The sequence below is a fragment of the Acanthopagrus latus genome, chromosome 5 (genome assembly GCF_904848185.1).
Source record: "Acanthopagrus latus isolate v.2019 chromosome 5, fAcaLat1.1, whole genome shotgun sequence".
NCBI classification, from domain to species: Eukaryota; Metazoa; Chordata; class Actinopteri; order Spariformes; family Sparidae; genus Acanthopagrus; species Acanthopagrus latus.
Genome location: NC_051043.1, coordinates 18188978 through 18210161, shown reverse-complemented (window position 1 = coordinate 18210161; position 21184 = coordinate 18188978). Strand labels below are relative to the sequence as shown.

Here is a 21184-nt window from a genome sequence, read left to right as displayed (position 1 = left end):
CTTTCTCAGGTGTACAGCTTGAAAAGACACCGCAGATGGCATATCACTTTGCTCATTGCTAATATTCTACAAAATCCTGTAAAAAAAAAAAATAAATAAATAAATGAAATTCAGCAAGCACACAGTGCAGGCAATTAACTTGTTGAACATTTCTGTGGCAGTGTATTGCATCAAGCTCTCTGTTTTTTTTCCCACTCTCACTTTCACCTCTGGAGCGGCTTAATGCTTAACTAAACTGAAATTGAACTGAAAGGTGTCAGGGTCAGATAGCTGCCAAATTCAACCGGCTCACCTGCAAACATGCTGGCTCACTCCATTAGAGGCTCGCTAGAGTCCTCTCTGAACATTTGCTCATGATAGACAGATACCCCCATGATGCAAGGGCAGAGACATCGAGCTGAGGATGTAGGAAGGAGGGCAGGTTCTCTCGCCTTTGACCGCTACCCCCGGCGTATCGACCGCCCATAACGTAGCTGGTGGTCAATACCCTCCGAGCCAATTAAAGGCTCCTTCCTGAACACGGTCAGTGTAATTTCATTGCCTTCTTAGAAGCAGTTCATATAACTGACATATATGATGCAGTTAAGTCCATATGTGATGTGTTTGTTCATACATTTACTTAACCAGTGAGGCGATCTAAGAACATGGTCTGTTTTACTGTTTGCTGAGAATAACTACTTTATACACAGCCATTCATTTAAGACTATAGTATGTCACGATAGATTTGAAATCCAATGTGGAAAACATTTAATGGCAGATTAAATATTGGTATACTTTCCTTAATTTTTATTTCAAATCTGAATACATTGACTTTTTCTGGTCCATCAAATTGTATACATTTTAAAGCTTTGACAAAATAGCTTAATCAATGTATATGAAGCACAGCAGCCAACTTTTGGTTGTTCCAGTTACCCTATATCTGTATTTATATGTTCCCATGGTGGTTTGAAAAAGGTGACCTTTTTGAGGATGTGTTTTTAAAATGTTGAGTCAAGGGAGCCCTTGATTTTTTCAGGGCAGTCTACTCGATTCCTAACTGCACGTGAGAATACGACGTAACATAATGGTTAAATATGCATTCCAGTACATCATTTAAAATCGATACATACCTATCAGCTGTGCTGTGTGAGAACAAATTGGAGACTTAACTGCTAAAGTAAAAGATGGCTGGGTGTGCTAAGATAGCCTTGGCTCTTACATTTGTGTTATTTAAACAGAACATGGTTAAACTGTGATATTTAGATGTTTCTCTAAAGGCAAGATGGTGTTTTCTTACCAGAAGCTTTTAGCTCTCTGGCAAGTGTCCTCCATCCAGCTGGCCTCTTATTTATGTGGGGGGTTTTTTGTTTTTTTTTTTGTTTGTTTTTTTTAAGTAAAAGTGGGCGGTATTGTAGAGAATACTCATTTCAACCTGATGAATCAACCATTCCACGTCCATGTCATGCATTCAGTTATAGACATTCATACCTTGAAGTTGTCTAGGGCATCAAATTAAATCTCCTGGGCAGCTCAACTGGACCAGACGGAGGGAAGGGCCCTACTCTAGTATACTTGAGTAAAGGACTACTTGCGATGATGTTGAGAAAAGTCCAATCCTCCAATGCTGAACATCCCTTGTATCGTCAAGTCAGTGCAGGGACCGCCCCGAATCTTTCTGTAAACTAGTGAGCCTCTGTGAAAGTTAGAGGAAGTTTCACAGAGGATGCAGTGAAACATTTCCCAAATACAAAAATACAATGTGTTTTATGCAACAAATCGACTGTAGTTTAGTCGGAAGATGCCTGGTTCCTCCGCTCCACATGTGCAAGTGTCCTTGAACCACACACTGAACCATAAATCGCTCCCAGTGACTGTAAAATGTACTCTGATTTGAACACATCCACTTGCCAGACAAAATGTTGTAATGTAATGGTAAAAACACAAGTGTGTGGTAGATCCAAGGCAGCTGCTAGGTGCCAAATTGTTGTGTTTTTGGTTATTCAATTGATTTCTATATTATATAACCTTCGGGCCTAAGTACCCTCTCAGATATTGTTCAGTGGCCATGCCTGTTATACATTTCCAGTACACAACATAGCAATGTGCATTAGTGCACCTTATCCATTGGACTGAAGTGGCTACTGTGTAATTTAGCCCAAGCAAGTGGGTGTTAGTCATTAGTCACTGCTGGGGCTGCTGTTGATTTTCTTTCTGTGTGGGTAGGGGATGTATTTTATGAGATTACTGCACTGATCCTCACATCCTCACAGTTATAATTAATGCAGGACTGCAGGTTGGCTGAGAGCTTGCTGATTTTTAGTCCATGCAAACTCTCTAATGTACCCTTGAACAGGGTACTTGATTATGCTTGTTCTTTGTGTGATAAAGTTTTGTAGTTTGACGTCTTAAAAGGAAAGTAGAGGACCCATGTAAGCTGGCAGTCTTGTAGAAGATATGTTTTGGTCATAGACCTCCATTAGTGTTGAAGGAGATTTGATGTCTGGGAATTCAAATTCCAGTGTGAGCTCTATACATCAGTGAAGTAAATATATGTGCTACCTGCATTTATTGCAAGTGACAGCTGGTATGCTGTAAGTGCTGTGAGGACCAGGTGTATCATAGATATACGTGGAGGAGCCTTTTGTATTAAAGCAGAATTCATATGAATTAAATTTTGAATTTACAGTCCTTACAGGATGAATCCTACTGATGTTGTTGACATTTATGATCATAAAGTGTGTCTGTGTTGCAATTTGCTATGATAACATGTGTTAATCCCTTTTTACTGGCCATTACGTAATTGGTTTGTAATGTTAGGTAAAAAAAATGAAACCTTCCCCACCTCTCTTGGTGGGCTCTACAAGGCTGTGGACGAAGTTGTTTAATGCTGCTGGACTTTCGATTTCTTTGTGAAGGACTCAGGTCGTATTTCCCGCAACAATCTAAAGGATATGGCCTTATACATTCTTTTGAACACAACTAACAAAAGCTCCGCTGACAAAAGGCAACAGTAGCTAATGTTTAGTTTAGAAATGGAGTCCACTAACATGACCTAATGACCGGCTCCTAGCACAACGCAAAAGTTCCACAAAGCCCCTTCAATATTAATAAATTGCAATGAAATTTGGTATATAGGCGACTGCTCAAGACGATTTGAAATAACGTCCACCCCCTGAGTTTACCTCTAGTACCATCATCAGTTCAACAATAACCTCAGCTGTTTTGCATTGTCACTAAATGGCAAATGTTGGCATGCTAACATGCTGAAGTATGATGGTGAACTTGCGAAACATCAGCATGCTATCACTTTGTTGTTGTGAGCATGTTAGCATGCTGATGATAGCTTCGAGATAAACTCACAGAGCTGCTAGCATGGCTGCAGATTCCTAGTGTTTCATCTCAGATTGTTTAATTTAGAAGATTGTCGTTGGTCTGAAGCAGTGACAGTATTAACTTCCTAAAAGTGTTTTCTCATCTCTTTTTCATCAACTTGTGACCCTTCAAATTGATCTTGATTGATTGTTACCAAAAGGAATGATGCACAAAACCATCATAATAAAACCAAGGTTGTATAAGACGGCTTCCCTGTGTGAGCATAGGACCCTGCTAAAAAAAAAAAAAAAGTAATTCAACTTCTATCATTTCTGCAGAGGAAATGTCCAGGTCAGATCAAAATTTCTCAACACAGTGGCTTTGAGACAAAACTCTGGAGCCGGTACACTCATAGGTTGGTTATAACTTTCTCGCTGGCTCCCTGCCTCTTACCTTTTATTACCTCTCTCAGCGTCAGCCCTGACAGGTAAGTGTAGTCTCAAAGCAAACAACAGATATAAATTTCACAGGAGAGCCCGGTATGAGAAAATTGAAAGAAACTTGCAACAGATCCGTATCCTGTTTGAAGTGACCTTGTCCATCAAAATGACACATGGTACACAATCATAAATCCGCGTCATGGTCCAAGAGACAGTTGTGGGCTTGGACTTCAGTTGTATGGGCACCATTGCCTTTACTTTTATTATTTCTCTAACTTGAGCTATATAGGGCTTGCAGTCAGACTTAGCTGTGTCTTTATTTATCACCATGCTCTCTTTTTAAACGTCTTTGTCTTTGTTTATTTTGAGGTGAGGAGTGTTTGCAACCCCCTTGGGTTCTTTTTTTTTATCTCTTCTGCATAATCTCAACTTTTTTTTTCTTCCTTTTTTTTTTTTATCTTCCTCCATATGTGCACATAAATAAAAGCTCAATTCTCAACATACTGGGAGAGCTGGGTAAAGAACCACTGTTGGAGCTAAAGTTGACCAGGACTGTGACAAAACAATCATGATTTCTTGGGGAGCGCTAGAAAGTCATCTCAGTCGGCTTCTCGCCTCAGAAGGGAGTTACTCTGGGACTTGGAAACAGATTTATCATCCTCAAAACAGTTTTATTCACTTATTTAGACAACTGAAATATGTAATCACAGTTGTATTAATGCTGATGACTGGAGTATGACCCTTGCTGACAATGTAAACTCATTGAATGCAGAGTGACAAGCTTTTATTAACGCTGGATACATTTCTAAGTGCATTATCCCAAAACCTTGCCCTTAGCACTAGAAAAATAGTGCACCAGAAAAAAATGCAGGCATCCGCTCAATCGACTGCTATTTTAAATTGTGCTGCTCTGCTGTAAAGCAGTCTGAGCGCCCTCAGTGGCTCGGTGATTGACATATGATATGAGCGAGGGGCGCAAACAAGGAAAAATTGCTTTAGATTGTTGTTTGATTTCTGTTGGGACATTCTGTATAAAAAAAATATGTCTTTGTTCTCAATCAAATGCCGTTGAGTGAAAAGACCAACTCAAGAGGCACTTAGCCCGATCATCAATATTTGCTCTGAGGTTTGTGTTTCTACGCGGACAAAAAGGCTGTGCACTGGGATGTCGGATCAATGTATTGTCAACGTATTACAAATGAGAATTGCAATGATGTGGGCCAAACATTTAAAAAGATCCCACTGCTGCATTGTAAAAATGATAAGTGTAATTTTACTGCAAATTACTGGTTAATAATTGCAGTAAATGTACAGTAAAATATTGTGTTTCTTAAGTAACCTGAGACACTTCAGTGACCTGGGACCCTTTTACCATATTCTATTCTGATTATTCTGATTACCCCATGATACTGTAGTTATTTCAAATATACACATTTACAGTCACATTACACTGATGTACTGTTTTCACATGAACTCAACCATATTGCTTATCAGCATATTACCCCACTATCCTGTTAGCTTGTTAGCAGGTGTACCTCATTGTAAATGTAATGTTTTTTTTGTATTGCTTGATTACTGCATGGTGCTGTAACATTACTACATTATGTCCTCGTAAAGTCCCTTTTTCACTTTTTCTGATATGATGCTTGAAGTCAAATTCACAGTGGTTTACTGTGAGATGCCAGAAAACTACCCATCATGCATTGCAAAAGCATAATGACAGTAGTAAAACAGTAGCAACAAACTCTCAGTTAATAGTTCTTCTCTGACACATACGAGCCGGCCGTCATGCTTACAGTGATTATATCCATCCCCAGCTGTCTGTATTCTCCTCCAGCCACTCTCTCACTCCTGCTGCTGTATTCTAATATCTCATTTGTCCACTGTGCCTGTCTTTTCCGCTCCAGTCTTGTCAGCGAAAGGTCACTCTGGCCCTCCAAGCAGAGTGCACACTTTCTCCAGGGAAATTAATGGTTTGAGCCTTCAGTTGCTGCCTCTCTCTTTCTTCGTAATTTGCCGGCATCGACTTGGAGGATGCCTTCAAAAGGTAAACGTGCACGTGGCCTCGTACGGAGACGGCAAACAGATGGACGCTCCCCTCGTGCTGATTAATTCAGAAATTGGAGGGTGCTTCTTGGCTTCTGTCTTTTTTTTCCCTTTTTTTTTTTTTTTTTTTTTACGATAAACAATCGAAGAGAGAAATGAGCAGGTGAAGCAGATGGAGTTTTCCCACAAGATTTTATACTTTTTGTGTGTGTTTTTGCGTGTGTGTGTATGTGAGAGACAGAGAGAGAGAGAGAGAGAGAGAGACAGGGGGGGGGAGAGAGAGACTTTGTGTACACCAGCATCAGGGGCAAAGTGATTCCTTTTGATTCGATTTAATTTCCCTGCATCCCGTGGAGGTGTCAGTGGGAGGTTTGTGTAGCGGTAGCGACAGCCACCCACCCGCTTTCTAACGTTGCGTTATTGATGATGTTCTCATCCTCCCAGACAATCACCGGGGATACATGGACAGACGAGGGAAATATGTCTTCATTCTCCTGTCAGGAAGGTTTACGGGCAGTTGATGTTCAAACGCCCGGCACTGCCTCCAGAATGGATGATCAGAAGAGTGGCGCAGAGTTGTGGGAGTTTTGTGATGAGGGCAGGCCAACCTTCAGAGAGGCATAAATTTGGTGCATTATGTTAATTATCATGTGATAGATAGTGGCACAAAATGTCAAGGTGACACCTAAAAACATTGCTCATGTTACAATTACACTTTCATATAACAATATCAATTATCGGCTGGGAGTTAAGAAAGCCGTTTATCTCTGAGTACAGATGATGCAACTTGACATGAAGGAGCTCTTTCTCCTGGAGAACATTGTCTTGTTCTTTTGCATTTTAATATTCGGTTCCGCAGCAGAATCTTGCCTGCCGCTCTGTTTAGTTTTCCATTTTGTCAGAGCTAAATACAGCCTTGACTGTCCAGTTGTTACATTACACCTCAGCGGAAGTCTCCCCAGGCACAATAAATCACACATGCAGATACGAATGGAGGTCTTCAGACTATTTATACGTCATCCTGTGGCAGCGGTAAAAGGGAAGGGTGGTGGCTGACTTGTTTTCCGACTTGAAAAAGAGATTTCCGTACAATTGAGAACAGAGTGTTCTATTAGGTATTGCTCAGGGAGAGCTGGGCTCCTGCCAACAGCAAAGTTTTGAAAAAGGAATGATTCAATCCCCCCCCCCCCCCGGGTGGTGGTGAGAAGGAACCGTGTGTTGCTATACTGAGAAAATTTGTTTTTAACAACAGATTAATTTTAAACATCCAAATGTGCGGCCCTTATCCAGAGCAATTCCAACAACTTATCCAGTCTGTATTGTAATGTCCAATTTTTTTTATTCTCATATTTTTTTCACTTAAGGTACAATTTGTTTCCTCAGTAAGTTTAATGGCCACATTCATGTCTGAAGTTAGATAAGTGACTGGCTTCATTTATATTTTGCTTTTATCCCAAGCACTTTACAAGGATTGCGCTGCACATTCTCACACACAGTCTCACACACTCGGGGCGATGGCCTACCCAGGAGGAAACCCCTGTGATCAGTAAACAACCCGCTCTACTTCCTGGGCCACCTGCAGTTTAATTCCCTTGATCGAAAAAGGAAAACGCTGATTCACTGTTGACTTTAAGTTGTTGTCCTTTCCAGCTTCATGCTGACATATGCCTGAAAAAAAACAAACAAACCATGCTGACCCGTGTTTCTGATGATGAAACAGAATCGCAAAGGAGGACGTACTATCTCAGATCTCCTTGGTAGAAGTCTAAGTCATATATTCCATAAAAAATGTAAAGTTGATCCGCTTTAAAAACAAACAAGAAAAAACAACTTCATGGTAGAATTTCGGTTTGACTTCCAGAATGCATTTTTGCAAGATATATCCAACCAGAAGCTATCCACCATTAAGGAGATGGACGGGGCCAGACAGAAGACTCTATAGGCACACTGTATTTCTGTTTTGGGGCACGTTTAAATCTCAAAATAATCCACTTTTTAATTTCTGTGACTGTTTTAAGTTCAGCAACTACGGCACAGTGTGTTTTGTTTGTGACAACAATGTTGAGGGGCTTTTGAATTCACTGCGGCTCTGATTAACGGCCCTGACCTGCTTCCTCTCCATGGCAACAGCCACTGAGCCTCATGGCCGTCCAGTGTGTGAAAATCATGGAGAAAGGATGATTTCTGGGAAACAAATTTGAAATATTTAAAACTGTTAGTCATGGTATAAAGCCTGCAGGGATGTCTGTGAGATCCCTGTGATTCTATGTTAAGTAACACCGAGGAGAGTTTTTCGGAAACTGGAATACAATGTGAACCAGAACTGTGAGGAAAAAAGAACCCAAGGTCATGGAATTTTGTCTCATTCTCTAGTTCCGTATGTGCAAATAGAGTGAAAAGTATGTTTTATACACTTGAGTCTTCTTTTTGTATTTTTATTTATGAACTGATGTAGTGCCTCGAAGGACATGTGCATCATGGCGTGCATGGAAAAAGGTTGTCCAGTGCAGTGAGTTATCTGTCAATCCATGTTTACAGCAGATGAAGAAAGAGGAAAATCTAATGCTTTGACTCTTTGTCCAGGATGCTGCAGCTCTGAGAATGATCATAAAGATTTGGACCAGCAGTTTTACACTCTTAAGAAGTGAGTCATGAATTCAAACTTCTAATTCAGGAAACTCGAAAGAGCAAAAAAAAAAAGTTACAACAGTATCTTTTTTCAAGTTCCACCTCAGATTTGCCCTGTGGCTAAACACTTTTTTTTAAGTGTTGTAATATTATCTTTTTTATCCACACATAAACTCAATCTGAATGCAATCTGAGAGGCACCGGGCTTCAGTGGCCCGTTGCTGGGGTCAATACTTGTGATGTGCTGGATGGAGGGGTGCCTGCCTCTTCATGGCTGCCGGCGAGATATGATAGATTCGAGGCCAAACCGCAGGCCCTCTCAGGTCTCTCCTGGGTGCCCGGGGCATCCACAGTTCAAAGTCCACAGCGCACAGACAGTGGAAGAAGACACAGCACCGGCTGACTGAGAGGCTATCTAATGGGTGTGAAAGAATCCGTCGGGACGCGGGGGTTGGGAAGGTGAGGAGGAATGGAAGGACTGAGATAAGGATGGAGAGGGAGATCAGAGGGAGAGTTCATATGTCCATCAGAGAGCAGACGGTCAGGAAAAAAAAGAAAAAAAAGAAAAAAAGGCCATGTGAGCGCCGACCATCTTTTTCATCAGGCTTTACGAGTTGTGCTGCGCAACAAGCATGGTGTTTACACAACATGTACAGTACACCCGAGAGAACATGGAGCCTGTGGGATTACAGTTTGCTGTGCTGTGATTATATGGTGGAGAATACTGCTAGAGTGTCCCACATCTGGGCTGAGGGATTAGGGATTTGTAAATGGGAAAATGCGAGTGAGGCCCGTTGGTCCGATGCGAAACAGTGGGCTCTGTGTAGGAGGCCGTGTACCTTCAGCGCTTTGCCCTGGTGTTGATCTGCTCCTAAGGGGATTTAACACATGAACCATAGCATCCCATCCTGTCACTTTGCACACACACTCACACACACACAAAGTAAATGCAGAGGTCGTGTGTTGTGCATCAGGAGGTTTTAACCCCTTTCCTGACAAACATTTCCCCGACAGTAATCTCAGTTTCTCTAATCTGCCTCTTTGCAGGTTTCGGATGCTGTATTACCAATATGCTCCCACAATGCCTTTTTTTTTCCTCTAAGCAATTAGAAAGCTGTATTGCAATTAATGCCGCTTTAATGTGCTTCTCTGGCACTGTGGCATTTTCCCTGTCTGTATTTTGTGCAGCGTATAGCTGTGTCTCCCACACACTCCAACCTTTAACGGTTCTGTCTGTATCATGTCAGTATTTGTATCATGCGCTGACTGCGAGCCACTAAGCTCATAATCTAACTCGCAGCAGAAAATCCTATTGTCGTCGTGCTATTGTAAGGGACACAAGTGAATACGCGCTGACAAGTGACCTCTGTGTACTCCATGTTTTGGTAGTCACGAGCATCAGTGATCAATAGCGGGCGAATCGTGAGCGCTGTGCCTGTCTTTGTTATCGACTGCGTGATGGAAAAAGTCTAGACACAAAAAAAAAAAAAAAAGAAAGGGCTGCTCTTGACCTCATTTTGGTGCACTGCAGTACATTTTCGATAGCTGTAGTCGGAATTGAAAGTTTATATTTAGATACACAATGTTGTGCAAAAAATCTTTCTGCAGGAGAGGGCACGCACCTCACCTCGGACACATTCACAAGTCGGTGCTTGTATCAGCATGTTCCATCCTGTATATTGTTCAGGACAAGGAAAGAGCACACAGCATTTGTCACCGAGGTGTCACTGCTGAATAACAAGCCGTGCTAGCTGAAAATCCCTGTGCTTCAAAGTCCATGTTGGTTTAAACCTGTTCCACACTTGTCACCTTCAAAACAACAACTCTAATCTCTTTGAATAGAATTGCTTGACATGCCTGCCGAACGTCACACACACGCAAAAAGAAAAAAAAAAAGTCTTCGCATTTCATTTTTTTTTTTCTTTCTCTAAGGCTTTTGCTGAGGCAGGCAAAAAGTGTGGACCACTCAGAGCGAGTAGACATTTGCTATTCTTTTTTTTTTTTTTTTTTGTAATATAATTTAGTTGAAAAGAGAAGGTGCACTGGCGATCAATAGCAGGTCAGCCAATGATGGATGGCGCTGCGATTACTAATTTCACTGCGAGACAAATAACTGTGCGCCCGGCCCCTCGGAGCTGAGAAATGGAGAGAGAAAATGGCAGACCGAGCAACACGGGGAGTCGAGGCTCCCCAATCCACTTCCCTATTCACACGACCATTCATCTCCATTGCTTCTGCACTCCCAGCTTTCACTCTCACTCTCTGAAGGATCATAATGACTGCTGGGGTAATCACATGTGGGAGCCTGCGTGTCTATCGTCGCTGCACTGACTTTACCACAACATGCGCAGCTTTAACTTTAGCACCTACGGCAAACCAGGTCAGCTCGATCACATTTGATCTTCCCTGTGTCACGCGTTATCGATGCATTATAATTGGAGCGGTTAACAATGAGGAACCTGCATCGTGACGAGACCTGATACAGGTATCGACCCCGACATTTAAAACCGATAATCCATCTCATTTAACGCACTGCTGATGATTCAAAATGTTATGATTTTAGAATTCAGTTTAAAAAAAAAAAAAAAAGATCCCGCAAGAGGAAAACGGTGACATCACAAATAAACACAGCAGCTGATCTTCATTTGCCTTCAAATCAGATCGACGGATGCAGGACGAGAGGATGAGAGGAGGGGCGGGGGACGGGATAGGTCAGAGAGAAAGGAGACGATGGGATGTGTCCAAGTTTCTGGGTCTCTCAACGCTCGGATGAACTCATTAGAAGTTAATTAATCACAGGCATTGATCCATTGTCACTCTTCCCCGAGCGAGGCTCCACCAGATTCCAGGGCTCGGGTTCTGCTCAGCCGCTTGAAATGCTGACTTCTCTTGTCTCCCTGCCTTCTTGACTGGGCTGTGGTATCCATCCTGGCGCCAATCTGTGTGTCGGTGTGTAGCATGAGATGGCAGATCCATGCCTGGAATGTGGGACGCCCAATAGGGCCGAGGTCTGGTCAGGGTGAGACTTTAATTGAGTGTTAATGCAGTATGGATTTCCATAGTGTATCACATCATTTCACACCAAACAATCGATATTCAACATCAATATCTGTGATTCTTCAATCTTTTCACCTCAATACTCCCCTCTGCTGTTTGTGTATAAACTGGATCTGAGGCCTGTTGACACTGACAATTGCTACCCCTCAACACTGTCAGTTTAAGGTCAATGCTCCGGCTCCAGTGCACTCTCATGAAAGAGAAAGTGTGTGTGTGTGTGTGTGTGTGTGTGTGTGTGTGTGTGTGTGTGTGTGTGTGTGTGTGTGTGTGTGTGTGTGTGTGTGTGTGTGTGGCCGAGTCCAAAAGAGTCCACCCCCTCGACTCTTGAGTGTTGGGACTGTGAAAGTCTGAACTGAACTACAAATAATTCACAGCATAATTCAGATAAATGGATCATTAGCTGAACTCTCAAGTGAGGCATAACACTTGACCAAAGATTCAGCTGCTACCTAAAATATATAAAAAGGCACGCATTGCATGCATAATCTAGTGCTTACCTCTGTAGAAACTCATCATAGGTAATGACTGGTTGTTATTCGTGCATTTTCTTTACTAGCTATTCCTTTCCCGAAAAAAAAAAAAAAAAAAAAAGATAAATGTGTGCAATGTGGGCAATTTTGCCTCTACAGGTTCATTTGCGCTAACTGGAATGCAGAAGAGAATTACAGTGACTTTGCTCCCATAAATAAAAATGCAATGGGTTGTCTATTTTTCTGAGTGCAGATTTCAAAAGGTTTATGTGTTTATGTCTTAAACTGACACAATACAAACATTTATGAAAACGATTCTGTCATTTAGTCAGTTGTGTTGCTGTGTTCAGGCATCCTCTGAAGGACTCGGCCCACAAAGCTGGTCCTTAAAGCCAGCTGAGCCCACTCTCTGTGCTTAAATTAGGTGGGGACCATGACAAACAGTGTGTTCTATTAGTCATTTGTACATTTAAAAAAACTCTCCAAGTTTGTCACTAGGAGATATATTTTACTCATTTTCAGGTTAATAATTGTATTTTGGGTTATTTCTCGAATAGTCTTACATGTTTTAATGCTCAGAAAACACATCAGTTTTCTCATACTCTCCAGTGCTGCAGCTCTGTATTCCCCTGTGTCTTTAAAACCCCCTTCCGGATACCAAGTCTGCTGTGATTGGTCAGCTCATACATGCCTGAGCCAGCACTTCACCAACAGCAGAACAGCCATGCTGAGTCAATTGTCACATGCCAAACTACCTGCTAGGCATTAATTATGCAAATGTGTGACTTTGTGACACATTGTGATGTCACAAAGTCACGGATTAAAGGTGACACTAATGATGAGGTGTTTCAGGAGCAGTGTTCTCTGTAGGACAGAGGAGCTCCCGTTTGACCTTTTTAACTTTCAGGACCAGAAGGGGAGGGGAAAAAAACAAAACAAAACAAAAGCCTAATAGGTCTCCTTTACATTATCTGATTAACCCCAGCAACTAGCTACTTCGTACAGTGAGACTCACATTACTTTCATCCTGCGGTGTTTGGTTTTTAGGTCTTTCTTTGAAGATTTTTTGAAGATGTGACGATCAATTACTCTGATGTGGCATGAATATCTGTGGAACACAGAAAATGCCAGCGACTGATTACTACCTGAAGACAAATACCTGGTGATTACGACTTGATTATATGACATTTCCTGGCTTGAATAGGTGAGGATGATTGCCTAAAGGCATCTTTCAACAATGCCAGTGATACTGGCAGCAGTGAAGTCTCAATTCTGGCAAAAAGGAAAAAAAAAAAAAAAAAAAAAAAAGAGTTATTCTGCATGCAAAGACCTTTATCAGCCTGTATGATACTACGACTACGACTGAATCCAGCCCCTTATAAAATTTTTCCATGAACCCAGGATGGTCGACTTTTGCCATGTCAAGCCATGATATACATGATACATACTTCTCCACTGCTTTCTCTCAGCAGGGGATAGCTACGCCATGCCACGCCTCACTAACACTGTCCTCTTTGGTCGCAGGACTGATCACTGCTAACCTGTGACAGTGCCTTAGGGGATAACCTCAAGCATCGGTACTAAGGACTTGAGAAGAAACTCTGTTTTCAAAGGCTTTATGTGTTCAGCTCTCTGAACTTGGAATCTGTGGTTTGTATGTTATGTGCTCTTGTCTGCACTTTGAGGTTTGAGTCTTGTTTTACTGTTTACTGAACCCTTTCATCCACATCGGAGCTGTGATGACTAACTTTTCCTGTTGTTGTTTCTTCACATCAGAAATGTTGCATTTCCCGACCCCACTGGATACTCTGTGATAAAGTTACAGGAAATGCTTGTGTCTATCACCTTCATTAGCATTCTCTAATCTAAACAGGTCTGTTCATCCAGGTATGGACACATTCTGCCCACATCTCTTCAGACATCGGTGCAACAAATATTCCCCCACTGTGTAAAAATCCTGACTGTTGTTCTTCCAATGGCCTCCTTTTGCTGTCTTTATCTCCCATAGGATTCAGCATTGATCAGTTAACTTACAGGGAGGTTTCACTTAACGCGACCGTGCAGCTAGGTGACACTGATTAGTGTTAAGAGGTATAAAAGAAACTCAGACTATTGTAATGGCAATTAACATTAGGACTGGGAGAATAATGTGGATTCTTGCATATGTGCACTAAAGCAAAGAGAGTATTTAAAAGACAGCAGCAAGATGATAGGATAAGATAACATTGCAGGTGTGTTGTGTACTGTTGGAAAGATGTGACTGGCTGATGTGATCACATCTTTTTTGTGTTGAATCCACGTTCACTGAGATGAATATTTCCTCTTAAATCCATGTTAAAAACGCAATACATACGACATTTAGTTAAATACATACAAAAAATAACTGAAATTAACAACAGAATGTGAGCAGAAACAGTTTTGAGGTTATTTTGAATATGTTTACATATTGTGTTGCAGTCTTGTAGCCTGGATTATGTTAACTGGTTTCTGAAAGTTACATCAAATATAGCAGTTTGCGGAGGATGCATCTTAAACCATTCTAATAAATAGCTGACTAATCTGGCAATGACACAGGGCGACACACACGCATAATACATGTGCTTACAATGGGTGGATTTCCGTTGTTGAAAAGGTGTGTGTGTGTGTGTGTGTGTGTGTGTGTGTGTGTGTGTGTGTGTGTGTGTGTGTGTGTGTGTGTGTGTGTGTGTGTGTGTGTGTGTGTGTGTGTGCGTGTGCGTGTCTGTGTGTGTATGTGCATGTGTGTGTGCGTGCAGAGTGCGATCCTGAAGGGGAAATTGCTTTTGTCTGCAGTCTGACCTCTCCTTGGTTCAATTCGCCTCAAAGATTTGTCATCTCTGTACAGACTGCAAATAGTTTGGGGGTTTGTCTTAAACCCCATTGTACTGAACCCAATAGTACATGACACACACACATACATGCACAATGAAGCATGAATGTATTCAACAGTCCGATTAACCATCCAGCAGTGTGTAATCTCTTGTCTTGGGAGGCTGCAGTGGGCAGGTGAGTGTCATTCTGTTTTCAATCGTAAACCAACACAACATGTCTGAACAGCTGTTTTGGCCACTTCATTTGCTTTGCATTCTCGCAAAGAGGGATGTATCTTTTTTTTTTTTTTTTTTGGCTGACATTCCGTTGCACCGGGATTAAACTTGGTCTACATCTCAGGAGAGTGCAGAGTGGTTGTGGCTGGAAATAGAACTGTCTGTGTGCGCCATGCCCTCGGTGCAAGAGCCCATAGTGCTGACTGCTGACACTTTATTCTTTCATGCCACTGGGATAAAAAAAAAAAAAAAAAAAAAAAGAAGAAGAAGAAAGAAAGAAAAAAAACACTTCAGAAATTTGGTGTTAGGAGAATGAATAATTAATCTATTATTTGGTCTGGTTTATTTGGTTATGCAACATTAAAAAAAGGCAGTGAGGCATCCAACAGATGGTTTGAATCGGGGGCGGGATTTGTTCAAGTCAAACATCCCTGTTCTATCTATCATTGCTGTGGGACAGGACAGGGATCTGTTATCCTCTGGGCCTGTAATACTTCAGATGCTTAGTCATGTGTGTTACAGCAGCTATTAGATAATTCATAATTCACACTAACAGTCACTGAGTGTCCTATTTAAGCTGACCTACCTTAAATTCAGCAGCTTAGTGTTACGCAGCGGTGGCCTTCAAGATTGGAAAGTCGTGCCGTTGATCACACGCCAGACGACTAACAGTTTGATAAGCGTTAAGGCACCCTTGAGCAAGGTCTTGCTAAAAATCAGATCTGATACGTGCCAGCTCTGTTCTACTGTACATTGTGGTCTATTTTAAAGTGTTTTCCACAGCTCTGGTGAGTAACTCCCAGAAGTGAACACTGGAGTATGAGGGAGGAAAAGATCATGTGTGATACATCCATCTCCTGCAGATACACAAGGGTGAGAAAGAACACAGAATAAATGTTTCTTCAGGAGCCTCAGCCTCAACTTGTACTACTAGTTTCATTATGTAAAGATCATCTCTTCTGCCTGTACCGGCTTTTGTTAGCTTATGTTATCTCAAGTCTTGTACTGCAGCATTGAAATGAAAGTGAACGACTATGACTGTTGTTTTTTTCCGAGACTCCACAAATTAATTTGCATAGTAGTTTGGATTCCTGGAAGAAGCATTTTAGACAAAACTAACAATGTTTTAGGTTTTTCTTCTTTACTCCAAAGATACATATTTTCATTAAACATTTTTTTAGTAAGTCTAACTTTGTTTAAAAAAATATAGTAACCCAATAAACCCAAACACATGTTGTGTACAGGAATAATGTAACCACCACCACACTGATGTGTCTGTGTGTGTAAAAGGCCAACAATGCAATTGGAAAGACATTTAGACTATTTGTATTACCAAGCGTATAGTAGAATTACTACTGTAAGGCTGTATTAGGGTACTTTCTGGTTAGTAGGCAGTAGGAAAAAGCATTTCTTTGCATTCATGTGGCGGAGGAAGCTGGGTTGCTGGAAATGTATAGTTCCTATCCAACCTCTTTACCCTCAAACCACTCTACTCCTCTCCACTCTATGTCATTGTCAAGCTACTGGCTGTTTGTAGTCCATTCTCAGCTAAATCCTTCTGCAGTCAGGAAATGCACTTCTCTCAGATTACATGCACGGACCATGTTATTGCCTTTACGCACACATCGCCCTAATTTCCCTTAGTTTTGCAAGACCAGGCTCCATTAACCCTTTATACTGATTTAGACGGGTCATTAGGTTTGCGCTCTAACCTTCAGAGATATGTTGTATCGAGTCTTCAAACCCATTACCTCGTTGTCTGCCCGCACTTGACTGATTAATCCTCCGCCATCTCCTGCTCATGAGAGCCGGGTTGCTTATTCCCAGGTATCCAGGGGTGACTGGCCTTGAGGCAGTGCCATTTCCATGGGACTAAATAGCCAATTAGCTGAGACCTTGAGAACCACAGTAAGGCAACCATTTGTAATTAGCCATTGACATTTTGGCTGCTGTAGAGGAATAGTAGCCTGATATCCAGACTGAATGGCCATTTCATTGAATTGCTGGAGAAGATTCGAGATGTAGGCAGTGATTCGGAGCCGTGGAACCAGTCTAATAGAAAAGTCAAGGCGTGGTCAGTGTGATAGGTCGATGTTTTTTTTTTAAATCAACGGTTTTCAATCTTTACCTATAAGTGACGCCTTCTTGGAAAGTATTTCATCCCAGTAGATAATTCAAGTCATTCAGTCAATTCATAGTTCATTAAAATAAATATATATCCTCTTTTACCATGGAAGTTAGAAAGCCAGGGTCTCAGGCTGTCTATCCTTTTTTTTGTTTTAAATAATCTTTTTAATGCACACTCATGATGGAGGACACTAAGCATTTCGAGCATTTGATATGGTTGAATGTCTACCACTTTCTTGAGATAGATTGCTATACAGTGAAGCATTACACGCATTACAGCTGATGTTTATGATGTCCATCTTACTGTCAGTGTCCTGTGTTACGTTCAGCTTACAATTCCACAATTCATATCAAGCTTACAATTCCACAATTCATATCAAAGTGGATCATTAGTGTATTAAAATGCAGTACATTACAATATCCATGTAGATCTGTACAAACATTAGTTGTTTTTTTATGTCAATTTCACATAAATAATACCCAATAGATACACTACACCAATAACATTTTCCAATCAGACAAATATTGATATTGTTCTCCCTGTCACCAGTTTGACCTCAGCTTTGATCAGTAATTTGTTCCAATGCCTTGAGGTATAATGTGACAAATCTGATCAAAGCTCCGTTCTGAATAGCCGACATAACGGGATCTCACAATCGTGACTGTTTTTCACCCTCTCACACTGTCACGCTGATGTTTTATCTACACAGTCTCCATTAGATAAGCCTGTACAGGATGTCAGCTGACGTCCTGCCAAACCAGATGTCCAATTTCATCGTGTTTCATGTGTCACATATGGGCTAAAATATGTGCTGCTAGAAGCTGAATGTGAATCGTCAATATTTGAATTGCTAAACTTGAATAACTGCATTAAAAAACTGAATTTGAATCACATAATTTGAATTTGTATTGTTTAATTTGATTCACTGCCTTGAAAAACTGAATCTGAGTGTGGGAATCTGAAACTGAATTAATTTCAATTTCAAATTATTATTGTGGATCAGCAACTTCTTCCTCCATTTCATGGCTGGTGGCAACCAGCCAGCAACCAGTCAGCGTTAAGGTAAATTACGTAGGTGCTGATTGGCCGAAGAAGAGTCCTGGTTATCTGCACTCGATCGTTCTTCCTCAACTACCATGATGTCTGTCACAGTAAATTGAAACTGAATTGCAAGAACTGAACTTGAATTATGAGAACTGAATGTGAAAATATATAGAAAGCTGAATTTTCCAAACTAATAGATTCAATTTCAAATTACAATATTAAGATTCAGTTTTTCAATGCAATGATTAAATTAAACATACAAATTTAAACTGTGATTGAAATTCAGTTCCTTAATGCAGTTATTCAAGTTTAGCAATTGAAATTCAAATATTGATGATTCAAATTCAGTTTCTAGTGGCACATATTTCAGACCATAGTCACAGCCCTTGCACTGCAAAGAAGCAACACTGAGAGGACAGCAAAAATAAACATGATATATTTGGCCTTTAAGTCTCCCTCCAGTCAGAAATTTTGTTTTCTTTGAGCTTCACTGCGTAAAATGTTGTGTGCGTGCAGATTTTGACAGCAGAAAGCTGTTGCCACATTCATTGCTGAGAGTATAAATCTCCGTTTTAGTGATGAGGACAGCGTGGATCAACGAGTAAAACAAATACAGGACCTTCACCTAGGGACCCCTGTTTTGAGTTGTCATGGGTTTAAAGGGGAAAACTAAAAGTGGACCCCAATGCAGATCACAACAGGAAGCAGGATAAGGAGGAACAGAAAGCAAGCTTTAATATCAAACAAAGCTGAACAGGAACAAAAAACAAAGTAGCAACTAAAACAGCAAAACAAAGTGCAAACAAAAAAGGCAAAGACCAAATCAACAGCAAAGTTTAACACCAGACAGAAGCAACAAACTGACAAAGACAACAGGGAAGGCAGAGACTAAATACACAGGCGCTAATGACGAGACGAGGAACAGGTGAGGTGGAACAGCAGGTGAGGTAATGAAGTGGAATCACAGAGGGGAGAACACAGGAGACACTGAAAGGACACAAGAGGGCAAGGAATCAAAACATAAGACACAGAGACAGAGACAGAACCATGACATCAGAACATAAGACACAACACAAAGACGTAGAATCATGACAGAAGTGTTTTTGTTGCCCAAACTTAACAAAAATACTACCGTACGATAAAGGTACGCCTGTCGCTGGTGCACAACAATCGTCACGGCATCTTGAGAAGGGTAATAGATGTCATTTCAGGAGTCACTGACAATCATCCCATTAAGTTGTTTGGTTATGAGGATGTGTTGGAAAAAACACATTAGAAACACTAACACAACAGAGATGTTTTTGTATCTCTGAATCAATGTGCCAGGGGGATTTAATTAAAAAAAAATTAGACTGCTGAAAGCCACGAAAGGGATCTGACATGTTTCGTCATGATTTGGCCCTTTAGTCTTTAGAAAGTAAGTTAACAGGATTTGACTCCAAGTCAAATCAACTAATTTTAGTTTCTCTCAAGCTAACACCTTGTCTACAGCAGCTGTGCAGCGAATGCGTCAAAGAAAGTAGAAGCTGGAGTCCTCAGGAGTGTCTTAACTTGATCTGTTGAGAAACAGTACTTGCAATATTCCAACAATTACAGGCCTGAGACATAATCATGCACTTCAACACTTGAGAGGGGGGAAAAAATGGAAGTTTTTCACACCCATGTGGATCCAGTCAGGCACGTTATTAGATCTGGCCATATAGCCCCAGATGTTTTGGGAACAGCCCCAAGAATAGCCTGGGGATCTCTGTGAAAAAATCAATTAATAAATGAATAAATCATTTACAACTTTATATCTAAAAAGCAACTAGTGACATATTTAGCGACTTATTCAGATCATCAGGGGAAAGGCGAGAAATATGTTATATTGTTAGTCACATGCTGCTCAGAGTCATCCCCTCTCGTGCAGGCGGCAGGCCAGTATGTGGGGGCTGGCTGGGGCAGGCAGGAGTGGACACCACGGACTCCGCGGATGCTCGCTCTGTGGATTTGAGACTGGATAGCTGCTGTTTACTCTGTTTTGATCTGTTAATTCTCTGACTTCTTAGTCTTTTGCGGTTCCACTGGTACTTTACCGGTGATAACCTTAAGCCGCTGAATCTAGATCACATTTGATCTTCTCACCCTTGCTCCAGATTAGGATGTTCCTCTATCTTGTAAAAATGTACATAGTTCAACCTTTGTATATATGGCTTAAACTAATCTCCCCTTCGCTGCAACAGACACAACCAGTAAGCACCCGTCGGCATGAAAAAAAAGTTCAGGCTCAGGATGTTTTTTTGCAATCACCCTTGCAGAAGAATTTGTTGCAAATTCAACATCAGTGTTATTCTTTCCCCCTCTATGCGTCACTGTTATGACCCTAGGGGTCATAATTTGTATACTCAGTCCTGTTCGTTTATGTGTCTGTGTTTTCTCCCTCCCTGTCAAGGGTCCCAAAATGTACCAGTGCAGGTGGAGGCTGCTGACCGGGGGAATCCTGAAGGCTGATGATTAGTAAAATCCTAATGGTGGGATGTTCAAAAGCGGAGGCTGCAGCAGGCCTCGCTCTCTCTCTCGCACCCCTGGCTTGATCTTTTCCTGTCTCCAAACCCGATCCGGCTAGTTGTGGCAATTGTAAAAGTGATGATCGTTTGTGTTGTAGAGATTTAGCATCTCATTTGTAAATGATGTACCGTTAAGATTATTATTCAGTCCAGTTTTGGTAGAGGTGAGCAGCCTTTTTCTTTGTGGGATCTTTTTGTCCTGTTTTTGGTTAGGGGGTGAGGTAAGAAACCTGTGTTTCTGTTGACTTTTGTTTTGGGATGACAAGTGAGTTTTAAACCCAGCTTGTTTTGTTTATTATTTTAGGTTATGCTCACCCTGAAGTATTTGGTTTCATTTGGGTAATTAAATTTCCCTTATTTTGGACTGTATCTGTTTGTTTTGGTGATACATTCTTGAGAGTGTGGAAGATAGAGATCACAGTGTTGTGATTTGGTGACCCCTTGGCTGCGGCGTAACAGTCACTGATAT

General features: G+C 41.2%; 1 long non-coding RNA gene across 4 annotated transcripts; it reads left to right on the top strand.

The window, feature by feature from the left end:
• The first annotated feature begins 7753 nt into the window (after positions 1-7753).
• Positions 7754-14436, top strand: LOC119019725. 4 transcript variants are annotated; one of them, XR_005075137.1, is made up of 6 exons: positions 7754-8286; positions 8361-8421; positions 12980-13136; positions 13405-13509; positions 13709-13819; positions 13941-14436. It is a non-coding gene; the product is annotated as an uncharacterized LOC119019725 (long non-coding RNA). The 4 variants fall into 4 exon arrangements; XR_005075136.1 differs by having other exon boundaries at positions 13405-13582; XR_005075138.1 differs by having other exon boundaries at positions 12980-13094; positions 13457-13819.
• Positions 14437-21184: the final 6748 nt, after the last annotated feature.